This window comes from Sander lucioperca, chromosome 10 (genome assembly GCF_008315115.2).
Source record: "Sander lucioperca isolate FBNREF2018 chromosome 10, SLUC_FBN_1.2, whole genome shotgun sequence".
Classification (NCBI taxonomy): domain Eukaryota; kingdom Metazoa; phylum Chordata; class Actinopteri; order Perciformes; family Percidae; genus Sander; species Sander lucioperca.
Window position 1 is genome coordinate 17589371 of NC_050182.1, and position 22127 is coordinate 17611497.

The window sequence follows — 22127 nt, forward strand, 5'->3', positions numbered from 1 at the left end:
TACAAACTGTCTATTTACAGTAAAATACCATAACATTTAAAAACAGTATGCAAACTATAGATAAACAGTAGTTTACTGTCGAAGCTACTTCCAGTATATTACCGTACATTTACAGCTACAAGTTTTACAGTGCACAAGTTACACTGAGTCATCAGCTGGTTAATAAAACAGAAACCTATCATAGAGAACAGGATCTCCTTTAACATCACATGCGACTACAATGTACCTGTTATAAGCCAACCCGGCAGTTTGTGTAGATAGATAGATAGATAGCTTTATTTGTATAGCGCCTTTCATACATCGATTGCAGCTCAAAGCGTGTGTAAATGTCACATCTATTGATACGCGTTCACGGGGACGTTTTTCTTGTTTTTTTCGTGGTGGCCACCACGAAATACACTGCGGGGAAAGGATGCCTCACACACCGGGAGACGACCGAAAAGGACGCCTCATATGATGGGAGGCGGCTGCGAGGGGGTTGCGAGGCGGCCGCAAGGTGGCCGCTGGGGACGCGACTACGGGGAAAGGACGCCTCACACGCCGGGAGACGGCCGTAAAGGATGCCTCATACGCCAGGAGGTGGCCGCGAGGCAGCCACTGGGGACGCGACTACGGGGAAAGGACGCCTCACACGCCAGGAGACGGTCCCTGGGGACGTGCGACAATAACGGGATGGTTGTGATAAGGAAAACAACGGGGAAACAAAACGCCACATGCGGACGTGATCACCGGTCTCCCGGGTGAAAGTCCTGTATTGTTTGACCCATCCACCACCCGACCAACCTCCCTACGCAGATTTTCGGCTTTTCATACTACTTGTACTCATACTACACTTCGTGCTGTGCCCACAAAATATGCTTCCCATTGAAATACATTACTTCACATTTTTGTGCTGGCCACCACGTACAAAATGAGAAAAACGTCCCAGTGAACACGTATCAATAGATTAAATAACGTGACCATTTCACGAACTGCCATGAGACTGGGCTGAGGAGCTGCAACATATCGGACTGACAGTAGCATCCGTCAGTCTGCAGACAATGTTAAAGGGAAAACACCAGGTTTATTTTTATTAAAGTATTTCTGTCCTCCAGTCCCACAGATGTCTCTGACAGTTCTGATAGGCGCTCTGATGAAGGTATTTGTCAGCTTACTGTTGCCGTTGTAGTCTATGATTCCTCTGTCATTTATCACATTGGTGCAGCCTATATCGTTCATCTCCTCATTGATATGCTGCTTTTTAAACTTTGCAGCCAGAGTTTCTTCTTCTTTCACAAAGTCCAGAGAGAGCACAGAAAGCAGCAGCACGCTGGCAGAGAGAGAGATCTTCATGGTTATCTGGGGAACACAGTTACAATAACCATCATTAACAAACGGGAAACAGATCATTTCAGATCAGGTCATTATGCTTTATACTCATTTAACTATTAACAAACAAAACCTTGTAACAACGTCACAATGCAATACATTTTTACTTCCTTATGCAGCCTTCTTTTAGCTACTTATCAATTGATTGATTTTTTATTACTATGTTCATATTGCATAGGTCTCTGTTTGTTATGTCTTAAATCTAATTAATTTTACTGTTGTCTTGTCATACTATATGTCACCAAAACGGAAAGTGCAATTGAATTTCGTTGTTATGTGCAATGACAATAAACACATTCTAATTCTATTCTCACGAACCATTCGTTCAAAAAGCTACGAAAAGTTTATCACTGCCATTTGTAAGTATTCTTAGCTTTTTACTATATAACAACCCTCCTAAACACATCTACTAACTGCTGATACGACCGAGCTGTGACAGAGCACTGTAGCTGGTGTTGGGACCAGTAGTTGTGTTAACACTAGAACTGTTTTTTCTGAATTTTTCGCGCGGTTGAAGATACATCTTGGTTGCTTAGTAACTATCATTGTGTCTGTTAGAGAAACGTCACTAGCGTCACCTAGCTTATTTGTATTTACCGGTAGCCTATTTGATTACAGTAGCCTACACTGCTTTTTATAGAATATTTAGAAACGAGTTTGTAGTAAAAATGTCCAGAATGAATGACCGAATGAAGAGGAATATGACTGTTGAAATGGCCTTGGAGATGCTTCAAAACATGGGAAGTGATGATTCTGATGCTGGGGCTCTATCGGAGTCGGAGGAGGAAAGTGACAGCGATCATTCCTGGGTGAATGACAGGTCCTACACTTCATCCTCATCAGAGGGTGAGTCCGTAGGCCAACAGCGGAAAAAGAGGAGACGACTTTCACCTAAGACTTCGGATCCGGTTACGATTGATGGTCCCTTTGACGGCGTTGAGCCAGTCACGGCGGATGTTCGCGGTGAGCCGGTAACGGCTGATGTTCCCGGTGAGCCGGTCACGGCTGATGTTCCCGGTGAGCCGGTCACGGCTGATGTTCCCGGTGAGTTCCGCTGCATATATTCTGGTCATATTTGCAATTGTAGGCTATCATTATTATTATTATTATTATTATTATTATTATTATTATTATTATTATCATCATTAGTCTATTAGTTATTATTGTTTTTGGCCTTCCCGAACCATAGGCCTACCCCTCGAGCCAACTGAGTCATCACGGCCGGAGGCGGCTGTGGAAATGGGGAAGGATGGGACGTCGTGGACGGTGCTTCAGCTGACTGAACGTACAGGGAGAAAGCAGAGCCAAAACGTCCTGACGGAAGCTGCTGGCCCCACAGCGCACGCAAAGCGCAACATTGAAGATGCGCTCACGGCCTTTGTGTGTCTCTTCGATAATGGCATGCTGAAGCACATCAGGGACTGCACTGTGGCTGAGGCCCATCGGCACCATGGTGACAGCTCCTGGGACCTGACAGTGGCTGAACTAAAAGCATTTATAGCCCTGCTCTATGTCCGCGGGGCACAGGGTGCAAAACACATCGATGTGGACAGTCTGTGGTCAGAAAAATGGGGCTTGCCCTTTTTTACAGAAACAATGGCCAGAAACAGATTTAGAGAGATCATGAAATTCCTGCGGTTCGATAAGAAAGAAACCAGACGATTTCATCTGCAGGATGACAAGTTTGCCCTGGTGTCGGCAACCTGGAACAAGTTTGTGCAGAACAGCGTAGCTTGTTACAAGCCTGGTGCCGACATTACGATTGATGAGCAGCTGTTCCCCACCAAGGCCCGGTGCAAATTTATTCAGTACATGGGGAACAAGCCTGATAAATTCGGCATCAAATTTTGGCTGGCTGCGGATGTGCAGTCCAAATATATGCTGAATGGGGCTCCGTATCTGGGTAAAGAGGAGACGCGGAGCAGAGGTCAGCTCGTGGGAGAGAGTGTGGTGCTGAAACTGGCGGAGCCATTTCTGGGGAAGGGAAGAAACATTACAACTGATCATTTCTTCACCTCCCTAAAGCTAGCCACTGCCTTACAGGCCAAAAAGACCAGCCTGGTTGGCACCCTGGGCAAAGCCAAACGAGAGTTGCCTCCCTCTGTAAAACAGCAGGCAGAGCTGTTCAGCACAAAGGTGCTGAAATGTGCTAATGCGACACTGACCATTTACCAGGGAAAGCCGAGAAAGAATGTGTGCATTCTGAGCTCAGTGCACACAAGTGTGGCAATAACAGATGGGCCGAAGGCAAAACCTGAGTCTGTGACCTATTATAACAACACCAAATACAGCGTTGATGTTTTGGATCAGATGGCGAAGGCATACAAGGCGTACTCCGTGAAAGGCGGTACACGAAGATGGCCAGTGGCTGTATTTTATAACATCCTCGACCTGGCTGGAATAAATGCACATGTCCTATACAAGGAGTGCACCAGCAACAAGATTTCCAGAAGGAAGTTTTTGCTGCAGTTGGCAGAGGAACTGAGAGACGAGTTTATGGAGGGGAAAAGGGCAGCAGCGCACGGTCCCGGTCAGCAGCGACAGCTACCACCGCAACAGGCACAAAAACGCAGGCAGTGCCAGGTGAGGAGGAGCTGCAATCAGAACAAGACAAAAGACACCTGCAGCACATGCCGCAAACCTGTCTGTGGCAATTGTGTCCAAAGAAGAGATGTCACCTGTGTTGACTGCGTTTAAAAAACCAAATGTAGGCCTACACGTGTATTTGTAATTAATTGTTTCATGGTTCGTTGGCTCTTTTTGTTATGAGCTCGGTTCCAGCTTTTTCTATTAGCCTATTTTCTGTGTCATTTGTGGTAAAAATGTGTTTAAAAAATATAATCTTAATGTATAAAAAATGTAAATTTATAGTGCACCAGCAGTAAAATTGCCCGGAGGAAGTTCATGCTGAACTGAGAGCGGAGTTTATGAGGAAAAAAGGGCAGCGGCGCATGATCCGAGCAGCGCTGCGCACCGCAGCAGACACCAAAACGGAGTCGGTGCCAGGTTAGCTTAGGGACATGTTCAAATTAGCTACTTTTATATGTTATTTGCTTGTTATGAGTAATGTTGAAAGAATTTCCATACCATATTTTTTGGATATGAATGTAGCCTATGAAATAAATATGGTTTACTGTGCCATGATGTGAAGTATTGAAACACGTAGCCTATTAGGCCTACTACTCAAATGTATAATTAAACTCATTAAAATGTACATTTTGATGTTATTTCGTTTTTCTAAAGATATCTTAACACAATACATGCATCAATATCACAATTAGGTATTTATCATGAGAGATTATAGAGTTTTAAATCTGGCGGTCAAAATGACCGCTCACGGCAGTTCAAGTAGTTGTGGAATTCCGGCACTTCTAGTGTTAAACCTGATTTGTAACCAAAAAGGCCTCAGATTAAACTGACCTCTGGAGACAAGACACACATGTGGCACATGTGGACACAGACAAAGAGATCTTGGCCTAGGTGGAAAAACCACAGCCCTTGTCACCAAACTACGAGAAAGAGAAGAGTCCCAAAATGGCTCCAGGGAGGGGCTGCAGATAAGGTTCTCACCTTCCTGTAGCTTTGATTCTTCCGATTGGTTCAGGGGTTCCTCAACCACAGCATGGGGCCTTAAACTGTAAATAGCCTGAGCACCCAAAAACTAATGTCTTCCATCTGCAACAGCCGTTGCTACAGGGAGCGTGCAAGTGCTTGTGCTAAAACTTCCATTTTCTGGAGAAAGTGGATTTAATTTCGGTGTCCAAGGAGCAAGGAGGCTATAGAAAGAATGCGGAATGAAAAGAGATCACTGATGCAGTCAACAGTGTTGCCGTAGTAAATCGGACTTCAGCTGAAGTTTATTTAATTTATACATCCTTGACATATGTATGCTACAGTCCTAATAGTAATATACAGGCTTATATTGCAATCTCTTAGGCCTACATGTAGGTGTACTTATATTTAAATAAACAAACGTTAGCGGAGTTTATGCAGTGTCTTTTATTTTACTCGTGTTTTTTTCATGAGTCAGCCAGGCAACAGCTGTGAGGGAGAGCGCGTGTCCTCCATCCCCCGTGCTGGACCACCACCTCGACCCTGTCTCCTGACAGCAGAGGGGCTGGAAAAACAAGCCGCAATAACTCGGTCAATGGCTGAAATAAATCGTTCACTTGTGGCCATTAACGACACTTTAAAAGAGAAAGGAAAACCTGAAGAATAAATAAAAATGTTGTACATCATCATGTTCATGCAAACGTCTGAAAAAACTTGTGAAACCTCGGAAAAAGAGAGATAAAAAAAGAAAATGACAAAAACAATGACATTTTGAGTCTGTTTTCGGTCAGTTTTCAGTCTTTCCTTTGTAATTTTTTCTTGACGTTTGTGTCCTTTGTGCACACAAAAAAAGTTCAGTTTTGGGCCAGTCTTCGGTCAGTTTCCGAACTGTTTTTGGTCATATTACGGCCAGTTTTTCAGTTTCATTACGGCTTGTTTATGGCCAGTTTTCAGTTGGTTTCCGGTCAGTTTTCAGTCTGTTTGAGTTCTGTTCAACTGCAAATGTTTGAATCGAAGCTTTATCGGCACAAGCAGACACACGGTACAGAGAGCGGCTCAGTGGTGATGTCATCGTACCCCACACCTTCATTACACTCGGTCATCTCCATGGAGATGGCTGGTTGGTTTCCTGTGGGCGGAGCCAAGACGTGAGAATGATGAAGCATTTGTACATAGTGCTCTGAAAAGTAAAAGGTTTGTGTTCCAGAAAAGATAACAAGACTTTCACCCAGGAAACAAGTGTTCATGTCCCGTGTAAAAGTAATCTTAGTAGCTCATTGCATACATGTCCACAGTTATTATATATAAGAGGAGTAACACTGTAAAGTATATGTATCAGGTGTTACCGTGTAAACTGTAATGTTAGCCAGAAAGACGAGGATTGCCGCTGCCGTTTATTAATGTTATCCAACTATTAGGCATCTCCACAACACCACACATTAGTTAGTTTTGAATCTCAGGTAAGACCATTTAAAATACATACCTTGTGATTCTGATAAATCTGTCGTGTTGACAAGTCTGCCGTGAGACCACTGTGGACCCAAAATGCCTTGTCCTTTACAGGACATTCTGAGCAAAATGTTCCTAAACCCCCCCAAATAAGATTTTTTTTCTTTTTACAGTGCACTCTGTATCACTCACTACTTTGAATCAATCTTCCTTCATCGTTCATCTGTTGGTGCCATCGTGCACAGCAGTCTGTCTCCAAAACCAAATTGTACCCTAAAATGACTTACATAAGGACTCCAAACCACTTAATATGCAACTCCACTGTACAGCGTACTATCTATTTACTTAGTGTAGTTTCTACATCAGAGGAAGACATTGTGCTACTATATTTACCTAACAGAGAACGTTGCAGAATCAGAATGTAATCACAAAATATCACAATTAAAATTTGGAGTAATCAGACATTAGCCTCATGGACTCATGGCAGTGCTCTACCCACCAGGCCCGTTATGAGAGCTAATCAGCACAGATCTGTGTTCATCGACCACCAGTGTCTGTCTGTCTGTCTGTCTGTCTGTCTGTCTTCTTCCTGCTGCAGCAGATGGACACCGTCACACCTGCAGAGATGCAGTACAGACAGAAGACCAGCAGGGGGCAATACTCTGAAAACAGACAGAGGGTGAGGGGAGGAGGAGGAGGGAGGTGGTAGCAGGAGGATCTGTGGACAAAAAGAGTGAGTTAATGTGTTTCTATTTCAGGACCTCCAGAATCTGGGATGTCTCTGATGATACATTTACATAACTATGTTTGGGTTTAAAAAGGAATATCCTTTGCTAGGTTTCCCCCTCTCATTCTGAGAGCTGAGGACATCACAAACACTGAGACACAGACAGAGAGACAGACAGAGAGAGAGAGTTTTCATTTTCTTGTTTTCATGTTGTTGCCGATATCCATCAGTTTTGTTCATATTGTTAAATATTGACATGATTGTTGCTTATGCACGAATGTTAACCTAATGCTTTATTGTTGGCATCCTACTGTACAACTGTATGTAAATGTGTTAAATGTTTCCCTAAATGTTTATGTGCTTTAGCAATACTATGTGTCAATATGGTCATGCTCAGACAGACAGTTAGTTTGTCCTGTCACGGAGCGGTTCAAAGTCGGACCCAAAAGCAGAAGAGGTGAGGACAAGGCAGCAGTTGGTATGAAGGAGTTCAATAAAGAACACAAAGAGAACTAAGATACATGTAAGCTGATCACTGTCCAATCACAGGGAAGAAACCAGGAACACATGAACAGCTGACACAGACTTCTTGACAAAAGTATGACGACAAACCAACAACAGAACCAGAAAGCAGAGACTAAATAAATGAGGTAATGAGGGGAGAAACGAGGGACAGGTGACATGAGGGCTGATGAACAGGTGAGACACATCAGGGCACAGCAGCCAATCACAGAGGAGGGAAAACACACAAGACAGGAAGTAAAACAAGACACGACACAAGAGAAACAGACACTACAAAGTAAAAGAGGAAACTGAAGCATGAAACATCCACAAGGATAGAACTAAAACTAAACAGAGAGGACACAGAGAACTGGTAACACACAACCATGAACAAGGATAGAACTAAAACTAAACAGAGAGGACACAGAGAACTGGTAACACACAACCATGAACAAGCAGGAGACATTAAAATCATCATAAACATCAACCATTTAGAGTTCAGAGCTGAAGTTGAAGAGATTATTCTAGTTTCTGCTCCACTTGTGTTCAGTCTGTTCTTGTTTCTGACAGAATATAAACTGTGAAGAGAGTCAGGGCTCCATCTGGTGGAACAATCCTCAACTCATCCTCACACATACACATTTATCTCTCTTCATTGTTTCCTTTTCAACAATAAACTTGAATGTGTAAACTCGTCCTTGAACAGATTCTAAGCAACGGTGTTTAACAATAAAAACTACAACTCCCATAATTCCACGCAAACATCATCAAAAGTCTGTGTTTACCAACTTTATGAATGAGTGAACATGACGACATTAAAAACAGACCCAGAGTTAAACTGTCAGATGTGTTTCATTCAACAGGAGACACAAGTTACTCTGATTCATCAGGTAGTAACAGATTACTCTGGTTCATCAGGTAGTAACAGATTACTCTGAGTGGTTATTAAACCTTACTTCAGGAAAAAACGTTTGAAAGTGAACAGGTTCACATGTGACTACGATGTACGCCTCGACTGATGTACCATTGTACTGACAGTCGGGATACTTAGCATTAAGAGTTTTCAGATCGCAGTTAACGATGTCAAAGGGTTTTTTGCTTTTCTTCAGCTTCTTAGCATTAGGGTCATTGGGTCAGTGTATTTGGTTCCTTCTTCCCCAGATGTCCTTGACAGTTTGCAAAAACATTGTGATGATGAAGGTTTTTTTGTTCTTACATAATGAGTTTATTTTGTTGATTCTTTTTTCTTTCATCACATCGTCACATTGGCCAGCAATCATCCCAGCGTTGATATGCTTATTTTGAAACTTGTCCATCCACAAAGATCACGGCAGCAGAGAGCAGCAGAACACCAGCAAAGATAGAGATCTTCATGTTGATCTGGAGAATACAGAGTTATAAAAGCTGTTAGAGACTTTACTCTGACATATCTAACATCTCTTTATATTATCATATAAAAGCTGTTAGAGACACACACACACACAACACAAACACACACACAACACACACATAGACACACACACACACACAACACACAGACACACAGACACACACACACACACACACACAACACACACAGAGACACACACACACACACACACACACAACACAAACACACACACACACAACACACACACATACACACACACACACAACACACAGACACACACAGACACACACACACACAAACACACACGCATACACACACACACACACACACACAACACACACACATACACACACACACACAACACACAGACACACACACACACACACACACACACACACACACACACACAATACACAGCAAAGAAGTTTGAATGTCTTAGGGCGTTTGAAAGTCTGAAAGTCTGAAAGTCTGAACCAAGGTCCAGACCAAGGTTCATGTTTTTGTTACATCGTAACATTTGATCCGGTAAGTTTTGGTTTCACACTGCAGTTATACAAGATCTAAAGATCTCTACGTGACAAAACTACGTCCTGTCGTCATCACATACGTGAACTGAGTCTCCAGATACTTATAACTGATTGGTTTGTAGACGGGCTTCCCCTTCCTCTCATCTCTGCTCTCTCCCCCCTACTGACTGCTGCTCTCTCCTACTGACTGCTGCTCTCCTACTGACTGCTGCTCTCCCCTACTGACTGCTGCTCTCTCCTACTGACTGCTGATCTCTCCTACTGACTGCTGCTCTCTCCTACTGACTGCTGCTCTCTCCTACTGACTGCTGATCTCTCCTACTGACTGCTGCTCTCTCCTACTGACTGCTGCTCTCTCCTACTGACTGCTGCTCTCCTCTACTGACTGCTGATCTCCTCTACTGACTGCTGCTCTCTCCTACTGACTGCTGCTCTCTCCTACTGACTGCTGATCTCTCCTACTGACTGCTGATCTCTCCTACTGACTGCTGCTCTCTCCTACTAACTGCTGCTCTCCCCTACCGCCGCGGCTCTTTTTGTTTTGTTGTGATGCTGAGAACGGTTATCCATAAAGTCCCGATGCAGCGAGATGAAGTTAGACAGACAAACTAAACAATAAAGTGAAAATATAAACAAACTTTTGAGTTTTCATCCTCGTGACTGACCAGAATCAGAGAAGTTTAAATGTGTTAAAGACATAATAATAATAATATAAAGTATATTTACCTGAATGACAGGAGAGAGATGAGTTCTAGAGTCAGCAGCAGGAGGGATACCTGGAATGATAAACACACTACGTTACATCATATTTAAATACATTACATCATCAGTTTACATCACAAAACTGTCAAAAAGCAGCAAAAAAGTGTCAAAAAAGTAACAAAAGTGCAGAAAAAAGGGTAAAAATGTCAAAAAAGTGCCAAAGGGTTAAAATAGCCCCAAAAAACATATCAAAAGGTTCAAAAATAGAACATAATTCTACATGATATGACTTATATTTACATCACATTTAAGTTCAAGGTTCTTTAGAAAGGGGCAACAAAGTGTCAAAAATGCAACAAAAACGTCGGCAAAACGACAAACAAACTCTTCAACAAACAAATGTTGAAGAGTGACAAACATCAAAAGAAATGACAAACCTTGAAAAATATGTTGGAAAAAGTGACACAAATTTCGACATTTTTTTTCGAAAAAGTGACTGAAAAGTCAAAAAAACAAATTGACAAAAATATTAAAAACAAAAGCTAATGTTAGGAGCCAGAGTCAGCGTTTTCTCTTACCGTAGAGTTGGTGGAGAAAGATCAGGTGAGAAAGAGCTGCTGTCCTTTGGTCGACTTGTTTTCAGTAAAAAGGATGAATGTTAAAATCTAAACTGCACAAAGTCTGAAGATGAAGAAGATGAAGAAGAGCAGAACTCTGACACGATGCAAATCTGAAGAATGTTCAGACAGAGAAATGAAATAATCTGCAGTCTTATATCCTCCCACAGAGAGAGGTTGTCTCTGAAACAAACAGCTGAATATCATCTCCATATACGGTAAACATTCAGCTACAGGTTCAGCTGTTACACCCACTGATCCTAATTTAAATACTCACGTTACTGACGCTCAAAGACGAACACGGAAAAACAAAAAGAGGAAGTTAAGATGTTGTTTTCACACTTTAATAAGATCTTTTCACACGTTGTTCCGATGCAGCTTACTGTAAATGATGACCTACACAAATAGAGAAACATTAACTTTGCAAAGTACTTTTTTAAATTAAAAAATATATATATTTTTTTATATTATTAAACACAATACTGTAATACACACACACACACACATGTACACACACCCACACTCCACACACATACACACACCCACACACAACCACACTCGCACACACGCATACAAACACACACACACACACACACACACACACACAAACATACGCAAACACACAAACGCACACATGCACACACGCACACACTCACGCTCACACACACACACACACACACACACACACACACACACACACACTCAAACACACACACAAACACACAAAGACACACACCAACAGATTGTCACTCCCATCTCGTAAAATACGGACGCTTTGTCAGGTGCCTTTGTCGTTATATGACGCTTAAAGTCTCGTTGAGCATCATATAACGCTCGTTATCTAAACACGCTCGGTCGGGACTATTGGCGTCCCTTTTGATGCGTGTTAAGGAAAAGGTTGTGGGTGTGCTTACGTTTCCGTGACACGTGGGAAGAACGGGACGGTTGGGTTTTGGAAAAGAAGACCGGACGGTTGGGTTTAGGAAAACAATGAAGGGTTTAGGAAACATGACACACGGGACACAAACCCCGGTCTTCGGGGTGAAAGCCCTTTGCTGTTTGACCCATCCACCACTCCAACCAATCTCCCTACGCAGAATTTCGGCCTTTCATAATACTCGCTACCGTAGTTGCTCTTAATGTTCTACAAACACGCTGAAGGGCGCTTTTTTCGTAGCTTCAGACGCTGACAGCCACTGTCCAAATGTCCATCTTTTACGAGTTTGGAGTGAGAACGGGTTGCTCACACACACACACACACACGTTGTTTGTTTAAACCCAGTTTTGGATGATATCGTGCTCGGTTTTATTGCACTTCTTGTTAGTCAAACTCCATATTTTCAAATCTACAGATATAATTTATCTGGAAGCTCAAAACCTGGGTTACACTCCTCTTCTGTACTTTCTCTCCTAACCCCTCAGATTATGGCCCAATGAATTCAAACTAACCCTTTAAAACACCAAAGTCCCACAATACCACTAACTGAGCGATGGAGGCAGCAACTCCCATCGTGTTCTAGGTGGTTAAATTGTTATTGTCAAAGGAGTCTGGTGTCTTCAGTTCCCGGTCGTGAAGGTAAAGTTATAGGACTGAAAATATTCTAAATATAGCGTACACTTAGAGGGATACCTGTCCGATTTTTAACCAGCTTTGTGTCATGGCAGTTTGTGCAGATTAACGGCTTCGCCCACTTTTGTGTTGGGCCAAACAACGCCCCTGACTGAAGAATGAAGAGCAGGGTTACATTTCAGTAGTGGCCCTAAGCTTTCAATACATTTGGGTAAACCGGGTCAATCATGTTTTGACACTAAGGGCGTTTTCACACCTAAAAGTCCGAACCAACATTCGTGTGTAATTACATTGTATACATTTGATCCCGTTCTTTTTGGTTTCACGTAGTGATTTTGCTAGCGCACAAAAGAACTTTCCATGACATACCTACGGCGTGTCGTCACCACGTACTTGTGCTGCGTCTCCCTTTGATTGGTGAGTAGACGGGCGTGCGGCTGACGTTTACGTGTTGTCATTTTGGCGAGTAGTCTTTTCCGTATGAATGAAAATGAATTAACAAATAAATGAGCAAATCCCGATTGCGTTATTATGGTATTATTAGTATTAGTATTATATGAGTATTATGGTAACTGCAAGCGCAGCACTAAATGACGGCATTTTTGTGAGTGTTTTTCAAGTGACTTTTAATGTTTTCGTCTGACCAAATTGAAGTTAAATATCTAATCTCCTCTCCCCACGTACTTCCACAACTCATTTTGGCTTGTTCTAGCGGGGGTTTTTTCCGGGTCTTTCCTTCTTTTTCTATGGTACGTAGATGCCTAACTTCCTGTAATTGGTCCGAAAGTCTGAACCATCCAAAAAGTGTTTTCATACTGCAAATGAATCGAACCATGGTTCAGTTTGGTCTGGACTGAGACCACCTCTTTTTATCAGACCAAAATTTGGTCTTTTGATCCGGACTGTGGTCCGAGGCACCTTTCTCACCTGCAATTTTGGTTCAGACCAAACTGAAAAGTCTGAAAGTGACTGAGTGAATGAGCTAGGTGTGAAAACGCCCTAAGAAGAAGCTGTCAAAACAAATACGTAGAAAGTCTGAAAATGTTTTTCATAGAAGGGTTTCATATTGAGGAACTGCTTCTTTGAGTTCCTGTTTCTCAGAATAAGGCTGGTTCACTTTTCTGAAAACAATCATGTTTGCTAGTTTAGTTTAAAGTTTTCAGAAAGGGTTAAGGGTAGATCATGTCCCGGGAGTACTACTTAAAGGGACCGCTGTTTTAACCCCAAAACACAATCCTTTTTCTTAACCAGTATTTTTGGAGTCTAAACTTCGTCGCTGCATGAAGCTCAACTTTTGTCAGCTGTAATTTGGTACAATATCCTACAAACCAGTTGATGAGAATGTTTTAAATCGCTGCATGTTTTCAGTTTGGCTTTAGTTGCTGACAACAAGTTAGAAATTAAAGTTCCTATGACATGCTGCTTTTTGGATGCTTTTATATAGGCCTTAGTGGTCCCCTAATACTGTATCTGAAGTCTCTTTTATATAGGCCTTAGTGGTCCCCTAATACTGTATCTGAAGTCTCTTTTATATAGGCCTTAGTGGTCCCCTAATACTGTATCTGAAGTCTCTTTTATATAGGCCTTAGTGGTCCCCTAATACTGTATCTGAAGTCTCTTTATATAGACCTTAGTGGTCCTCTAGTACTGTATCTGAAGTCTCTTTCCTGAAATTCAGCCTTGGTGCAGAATTACAGCCACTAGAGCCAGTCCTACAATGATCTTTCCTTAGGATGTGCCATTTCTGTTTCTGAAGCTTTAAATGCTATTGAGGAGGAGAGAGGGGGGGGGCAAGGTGGAGGGTGGGGGTGTGGCCTTGACCAACCGCCATGCTTTGCTCGTTTGCAAGCCATGATGTCTCTCTCTTTCTCATGGGTGGGCCAAATTCTCTGGGCGGGCAAAGCAGAGAAAGGGGAGGTAACCTTTCCCCTTCTGACGTCATAAAGGGAAAATTCCAGATCGGTCCATCTGAGCTTTCATTTTCTCAAAGGCAGAGCAGGATACCCAGGGCTCGGTTCACACCTATCACCATTTCTCGGTTTCAGAGCTGATGGCTGCCGCCGTTAAAAAGCTTAAAAAGCTAGTCTATCTAGACCTTAAGTGCCAGGGGCCTCCCTGGTGGCTGCATTTGCCCTCTGCATGTCCTTAACTTGTTGTGCATCTCTGGACCTTTGTGCTGGCCTCCTCTCTTCTTCTCTCTGCTCCACAGACACCGTAGTTAACATACAACCCATGGCTCCACTCACATCCCCGTCCAGGTTGTGTTGATTGTGCCCAGTTTGCTGAAAAAATCATGAAACTAGAAGGCAGAGTATCCACACTCTACCAAATCCATGAAGCTGCTGGTCACCTTTTAAGGAATGGGGAAATAGAAACCTTCCAACTGATGACAATGAATTCACTGTTCCTCACAGCCAGACATTTACCCTCCATCCTGTCTCTGCTAGTGTAGTTACAGATGCTCTGCTTACTATCGATCCCAGGAAATGTACTGGAGACAATTTGGAACCCTTTGGCTCTCAGCACATTTTCTCTCAGAGCAAATAACTATTTTCAATTTCCTCTGGTATAGTTCCCAGCATTTGGAATACAGCGCATGTTGTACCCCTACAAACGGGTGATAAAAACAATCTCAACAACTTTAGACCAATGTCCAAACTGCCATGTCTGTCCTAGGTCCTAGAATCTCTGATTAATGACCAACTGAAGGTCTTTCTGTCTATTAGCCCGGTTTCAGAGCAGAGCACTGTCGCGTCTAGGGACGCAGGCTTGGACCCAAAAGGTGCAGAAAGGAGGATTTAGCTGAAGATTTAGAAGATGGGAGTCCTGAGGAAGGAAGGCTAAAGGAGTTCAACAACCACAAACAGAAATCTGAAGACTAGGGAATCAGAACACAAGGAGCAGAGAGACGTAGGGAGAACAGACAAAGATCTGACACCAGACACAGGATGCACAGAAACTAAATAGACGAGGTAACGAGGGACAGGTGACACGAGGGCTGATGAACAGGTGAGACATATCAGGGCAGAGCAGCCAATCACAGAGGAGGGAAACACACAAGACAGGAAGTAGAACAAGACATGACACAAGAGAAACAGACACTACAAAGTAAAACAGGAAACTGAAGCATGAAACATCCACAAGGATAGAACTAAAACTAAACAGAAGGGACACAGAGAACTGGTAACACACAACCATGAACAAGGATAGAACTAAAACTAAACAGAGAGGACACAGAGAACTGGTAACACACAACCATGAACAAGGATAGAACTAAAACTAAACAGAGAGGACACAGAGAACTGGTAACACACAACCATGAACAAGGATAGAACTAAAACTTAACAGAGAGGACACAGAGAACTGGTAACACACAACCATGAACAAGCAGGAGACATTAAAAACAGCAGCATCATAAACATCAAACATTTAGAGATCAGAGCTGAAGTTGAACATATTATTTTAGTTTCTGCTCCACTTGTGTTCAGTCTGTTCTTGTTTCTGACAGAATATAAACTGTGGAAGAGAGTCAGGCTTCCATCTGGTGGCACAATCCTCAACAATAGGAAACAGGTGTTCATGTCCTGAAGAAGTTAAGGAGAAAACACAAGACTTTCACCCAGGAAACAGGTGATCATGTCCTGAAGAAGTTAAGGAGAAAACACAAGACTTTCACCCAGGAAACAGGTGTTCATGTCCTGAAGAAGTTAAGTCAACCTCTCTTTTTAATCCCCCATTTTCTGCTCCATCAGCAAGCTCATTCCCTTCTATCCCCACATGGGATCCCACAGGAACCCCACTAACTCTCCAGCCTGCTCCAACCTTTCCCTCCCCCAGTGTCATCAGACCGTATGCAGAGTCTGAGTACATCACTGCTCTTCCTGGCTTCACCTCTTCTACCCACTGCATCGCCCATATTACAACCTGCAACTCTGTTGTATGTACTGAACCCCCCTCAGACAGTCTCTTACATGTTATTATCCCCAAATCTGGGCTGGAAAATGCAAACCCCGATTTCAGTTTTCAGACCAAAACTGATTCTGATCCTATGTTGGTATTCGGGCCGGATCAAAACCCGCGAGGGGCCGGGTTCGGACCGCAGGCCTTGAGTTTAACACATGTGGTCTAAACCAGGGGTCTTCAACAACCTGCAGTGACTCTTAGGACCCCGGACCCTTTATTAATAAATAAATAAATCTAGTGTAAATAAACAACTTGTTTCTTCTTTAAATTAAATGCTTTATTGTTTGAAGGAAGTGGAGTTTAACTAAAGTACAGCTAGTTAAATTTGAGGTACTTGTATATATTGGACTTTTTACTCCACTACATTACAGTAGTGTACAGGACAGCTGGAGATAGATTGTTTTTCTCTAAATAAGCAGAATATTGTACAGAGTTTGGTTGGTGGAGGAATCAGGAGGTTTTGATAAGATTAAATTTGACGTAAAAGATTTCCCAAAAACCAGAGGTGGAAAGTAACTAAGTACATTTACCCAAGTACTGTACTTAAGTACAAAATGTAAGGGTACTTGTACTTTACTTGAGTATTTCCAGGACTTTTTAGTCTACTGCACCACATTTATCAGTCACCAACCAAACTCTGTGCAATTTTCAGAGAATTTAAGTAACTCCACAAAATGTCTAATTTTCTTCATTCATTCATGTATTTTACATTTCATCACCCAATATTGGTACATAACTCTGATTACTGTCATATTTAATGTTTTTTTTTTTTACATATAATAGTCTAACAAATATGAAAAGCAGCCTTGAAATAAGGCTAAGATGGGTAACACATAATGATGAGGTAATTGTACTTTACATAAGTTCTGCTCCTTACTACTTGTACTCCTCTACATCTCAGAGGGAAATATTGTACTTTTCACTCCACTATATTAATCTGACAGCTGTGTAAAGGTGTGTGGTTTCTTTCTTTAAATATGTAGAAAATTGTACAGAGTTTGGTTGGTGAATCGGGAGGTTTTGACAAGATTAGACTTGATGTGAAAGAAATCCCAAAAAACAGAGGTGGAAATTAAGTCATTACTCATAGCCGGACTACTTTATGAATGAGTGAACATGACGGCATTAAAAACAGACCCAGAGTTAAACTGTCACATCTTTTATTCAACAGGTAGTAATAGATTACTCTGATTCATCAGGTAGTAACAGAGTACTCTGATTCATTCATAAGTTGGAATATTTACACCTTCTTGATAGTGAACAGGGTTACCATTGTTATCACAATCGATTACAATTCTGAGGTTTGGACGAGAGCCTTTGCAGCCACAGTAGTCAAACGTGAGGTTGTCATTGCATTTACAATTAACAACTGTGAACTTTTCACGGCTGATTCTCAGACTACGATTGTTTATTTCATACGGCTCTCCTTCATCCCCACAGACCTTTGTGACTTCGCCATACGTTGCACTGATGAAGGTGTTCTCCTTCTTACACTTATTACTATAGGCTTTACTGATTTTTCTTTGTTTTATCACGCCGTCACAGGAGTTAGGATCCATGTTCTGGTTGATATGCTGATTTATAAAATTCTGAACACTTGAATCTAGTTCGTCCACGGAGAGCACGGCAGCAGAGAGCAGCAGAACACCAGCAAAGATAGTGATCTTCATGTTTATCTGGAGAACACAGAGTTATAAAAGCTGTTAGAGAACTTAGTCTAAGATCCTTTTAGTTTAACATGAAATCACCATAACCAAGCCCACCAGACTCCATGTAAATAATCACTACTTTTAGGGTGCATAGAGCCAGCATATTTCCACATGTAAATGGGTGAATTAATTATTATTTCAACCAGAATGCAGACAGAGAAATGTTTGAGACCATCAAACTGAAAATGAAAAAAAATAACCTTTCGTGTTTTCGTCTTTGCAGCTGAAACGGAATCAGAGAAGTTTTAATGTGTTAAAGACAGAATAATAATAAAAAGTATATTTACCTGAATGACAGGAGAGAGATGAGTTCTAGAGTCAGCAGCAGGAGAGATACCTGGAATATCACATGATAACACACACACTACATTACATCACATTTAACTTCAAGGTTCTTTAGAAAAAACAACAAAAAAGTCACAAAAAAGTGCCCAAAAAGTGACTAAATTGTTGAGGGGGGAAAAAATCGTTGAAAACAAAGGAAAACGTCAAAAACAACTGTCCAAAAACCAACAACAAACATTGACATTTTTTTCTTTAAATGCGACCAAAACATTAAAAAAGTGACAAAAATGTTGGAAAACAAACAACAAAACAATCATCGAAAAAACCGTCAGAAAAAACACTGAAGAAGTTGATTAAATAATAAAAGTTGGAGAAGAGTCAGAGTTCGTCTTACCGAAGAGTTGGTGGGGAAAGTTTCAGGTACGAAGGTCCAAAAATGTAGAAATGTAAAATCTAAACTTCAAAAACTCTGAAGATGAAGAAGAGCAGAACTCTGACACGATGCAAATCTGAAGAATGTTCAGACAGAGAAATGAAATAATTTCTCTGTCTTATATCCTCCGACAGAGGGGGGTTGTCTCTGAAATGACTTTGAATGAGAGTTTTCTGCAATGGTTACCTAGCAGACAGGGAGGGAAACTAGGTCAACAAAAAGCCACCTGTACCTTTTCCCTGCAGCGTCTGCAAAAACACATTATACTGTTTGCTTTGGCTAAGAAATAAGAATGGAGTATTCACCTATACGATGGTATAAAAAGCAAATAACAGCCAGGCATATTCCCTCATAGACTTTATACAGCATATGTTTCCAGAGAATTATCATGACAATGTTAAAAAACCTCTGGATCAATATTATCTTTATTCAGTTATTATCACATTATTCACTGTTGCAATTGTAACTTTATTTGTCTCATATTTATTTGTTATTATAACATAACATATATTTGTTATACTTATATTGTTCTACTTCATACTGTATATACGTATATATTAGGGCCGGGACTCGATTAAAAAAATTAATCGAATTAATTAGATGCTTTGTAATTAATTAATCGAAATTAATCGCATTTTAATCGGTCGGGCTAACGTCCACGCTAACTCCTATGTGTTTTGCATTGAGGTGATATTTGAGGCTCGATGTGCTGTGGTGATACGCAAATTCCTTGTTGCATAGCTTGCACACAACCATGCTCTTGTCGACGCTTCCATCTTTCGTTTTTTAAAACAAAATTTCCCATCCACGGGGCCAAGCAAAGCGGTCTCGTCAGCTTCTTCGTTCATGTTCACTGGTTTGTTGTTGTCGGAAGTCAAGAACGCTAGTTGGTGCTCCAGTATAATCGGTCCGTCGAAACTCATTCATTGAAAAACGTTCCGCGGTGCAAAAATAAGTGTGGTTAAAATTATGTTATTTATTTTTTGCGTAATTAATTAACGCGTTAAAGTCCCGTAATTAATTAATCTTAATTAACGCGTTAAAGTCCCGGCCCTAGTATATATATATTTATATATTTTTACAGCTTCATATTTCCATTGTAATTTTTTATTGTATTTCTTAGAGCAACACACAAAAATTACAATGTACTTGAACGGTCCTGTACCTGCATGTGCATTTGTATAAATGCAGTTATTGACCATCACTGCAAAGAATAAGTGTAACCCTAGTGGTTATGAGTTGGAATAACCACTAGGGTTTATGCTTTATTAAACCAGCAAAACAGACCGTGTCAATTTTGACCGGGACGACAACAAGTGCATGGTCGCCAAGATGACAACACAAGGGTTAAGTGAAAGTACAGATTTTTAAAACTATTTTAAAAGGTCCAATGTGTGAAAATTACTTCCATCTAGCGTTGAAATCATATATCGCAATCAACACTCTCACACCACCCAAGTACCGATTACAGCTACGGTAGCCTTCACGTTTCAAAAAGCAGTTCTCTTGCTCTTTTCAATATCTCAAATTTCAATATATCTTCTTTTTCTGGGCGAAGAAGAATACTTTTTATGGCTGACTGTATGTAACTATGTTTTTATTTGTGTTCTTATGTCTTTTACTTGTTGTATTACTTCTAGTCTGTGTGTGTGTGTGTGTGTGTGTGTGTGTGTGTGTGTGTCTGTGTGTGTATATGTGTTTGTGTGCGTGTGATTATTAATACACTGTAAAACCTAACATACACACACACGTACACACACAGACACGTCTTTCATAATGTGTATCGGTGGAAAGTGCTCTACAAATAAACATTACTGACTTATCTCCAGGGTTGGCTGTGTTATCATCTCAGATACAGTTGGAGGTTAGAGAACATGACCATCTGGAATAATTCATCACAAACTTTAAACGGAAAACACACGAGCAGACACAAGAGAAACTATAATATGATCCTTTAACACGTACTGTGTGAATAATGTAAGCAAAAGGCCACTTTTTTCCACCATTTTTAATTTAAATTTTCACAACAAGTGACATACAGCACAGGCCATGGTTAACAAAGAATAGTGAAAACAGTGTGTCACTTATGCAAAAGGCTATTTTACAAAATAAATACCAGCGTAAATGTAAATGTAGAAACAAGTGAGAAAAGCAACAAAAACCTCAAAAAAGTGACAAAAATATCAAAATAAAAGCATGAAATGTCAAAAAATACCGTCTCTGTTGAACATGTCTTCATTTAAAACAGATCCAGAGTTAAACTGTCACATGTGTTTTATTCAACAGGTAGTAACAGATTACTCTGGTTCATCAGGTAGTAACACATTACTCTGATTCATTGGCAACCCTTTTGACAGTTATGTTAAGGAAAAGGTCCTGGGTGGGCGTACGCTTCCGAGACACGCGTGAAGAATGGGATGGTTAAAGAAGAAAGCGACTTTAGGGAACGTGACAAGTGGTACACGAACCCCGGTCTCCTGAATGAAAGTCCTGTGTTTGACCCATCCACCCCCCCAACCAACCTCCCAATGCGGAATTTCGTCCTTACATACTACTCTCTAAACCCCGTGGAGCTGCTGCTCTCCCCGCTACATTATACAAACACGCTGAAGGACGCCTTTTTCGTTGCTTCAGACGCTGACAGGTTGAGACAGACAAGACAAGACAATGTTCTGTGATGTCACTGATGATGTCACAGTTTATGTTACACATCGTCATTTATGAACTCACGGAGACAACATACAATGATGTCATTGGATGTAACATGTTACCTTCAAATGGGGTGAGGTAACGAATCAGTGACAGTGATGATGTCACAAATGCTTTGCAACAAAAACTTAGTTCAATCACTAGTGGCATCACTATAGTGTCATTGATTGAGTCACAGTAATTTGACATCATGAAATGTTGTCTGTGAGATCACAAATGATTATGTGTCACATAAACTGTGACATCATCAGTGACGTCACAGAACACTGTCTTGAGAGTTTATAAATGGGACCCGTTACTCCCATCAGGTTGTTTTTTGACAATGCCACGCAGACGCAGACACGCAGCTCGCCCCGTTCGTAGACGTAGGAGGACTCGCAGGTCCTCCCATGTCCACAGACGTAGGAGAGTTGTCCGACGAAGACGCTAGGCAACGATAATAAACATGCATTTTTAGGGCCCTATCAAGTGTAATGATCTCATTCTTTTTTAAAGGTGTGTGGGACCAAAATAACTCCATGTTCAATTATTCAACACTAATAATTATCATCATTATGAGTCATCATAGGAAGTGGTGACATTGATAGTAGGAACTAATTTCCTATGCATATTCTTAGGGGCCCAT

General features: G+C 41.4%; 1 protein-coding gene and 2 long non-coding RNA genes across 10 annotated transcripts in view; 1 reads left to right on the top strand and 2 right to left on the bottom strand.

Moving 5' to 3' along the window:
• LOC116058018 overlaps positions 1-22127 on the bottom strand; it is a 347926-nt gene that overhangs the window by 76731 nt on the left and 249068 nt on the right. The gene's annotated exons all lie outside the window — the stretch shown is intronic.
• On the top strand, positions 4956-21984 carry LOC118496142. Of its 2 annotated transcripts, none has more exons than XR_004898621.1 (2): positions 4956-4966; positions 21836-21984. It is a non-coding gene; the product is annotated as an uncharacterized LOC118496142 (long non-coding RNA). The 2 variants fall into 2 exon arrangements; XR_004898622.1 differs by lacking the exon at positions 4956-4966 and adding an exon at positions 15937-15947.
• Positions 8906-18934, bottom strand: LOC116058037. The gene is made up of 3 exons (XR_004898624.1): positions 18755-18934; positions 18363-18412; positions 8906-8977 (listed from the first exon to the last, which is right to left on the bottom strand). It is a non-coding gene; the product is annotated as an uncharacterized LOC116058037 (long non-coding RNA).